Source organism: Arachis duranensis, chromosome 3, assembly GCF_000817695.3.
Source record: "Arachis duranensis cultivar V14167 chromosome 3, aradu.V14167.gnm2.J7QH, whole genome shotgun sequence".
Classification (NCBI taxonomy): Eukaryota; Viridiplantae; Streptophyta; class Magnoliopsida; order Fabales; family Fabaceae; genus Arachis; species Arachis duranensis.
This window is the reverse complement of record NC_029774.3, coordinates 26,662,873-26,663,192: the sequence shown is the minus strand read 5'-3', so window position 1 is coordinate 26,663,192 and position 320 is coordinate 26,662,873.

The window sequence follows — 320 nt, the reverse complement described above, 5'->3', positions numbered from 1 at the left end:
GAGATCCCACTCATCATGAAATCCCTGAGATGCCTCAAGGGATGCACTTTCCTCCACAAAACTATTGGGAGCAAATCAACACCTCCCTAGGAGAGTTGAGTTCCAACATGGGACAACTAAGGGTGGAGCACCAAGAACATTCCATTCTCCTCCATGAAATTAGAGAAGATCAAAGAATCATGAGAGATGAGCAACAAAGGCAAGGAAGAGATATTGAGGAGCTCAAGCACTCCATAAGATCTTCAAGAGGAAGAACAAGCCGCCATCACTAAGGTGGACCCGTTCTTTAATCTCCTTGTTCCTTATTTTTCTGTTTTTCG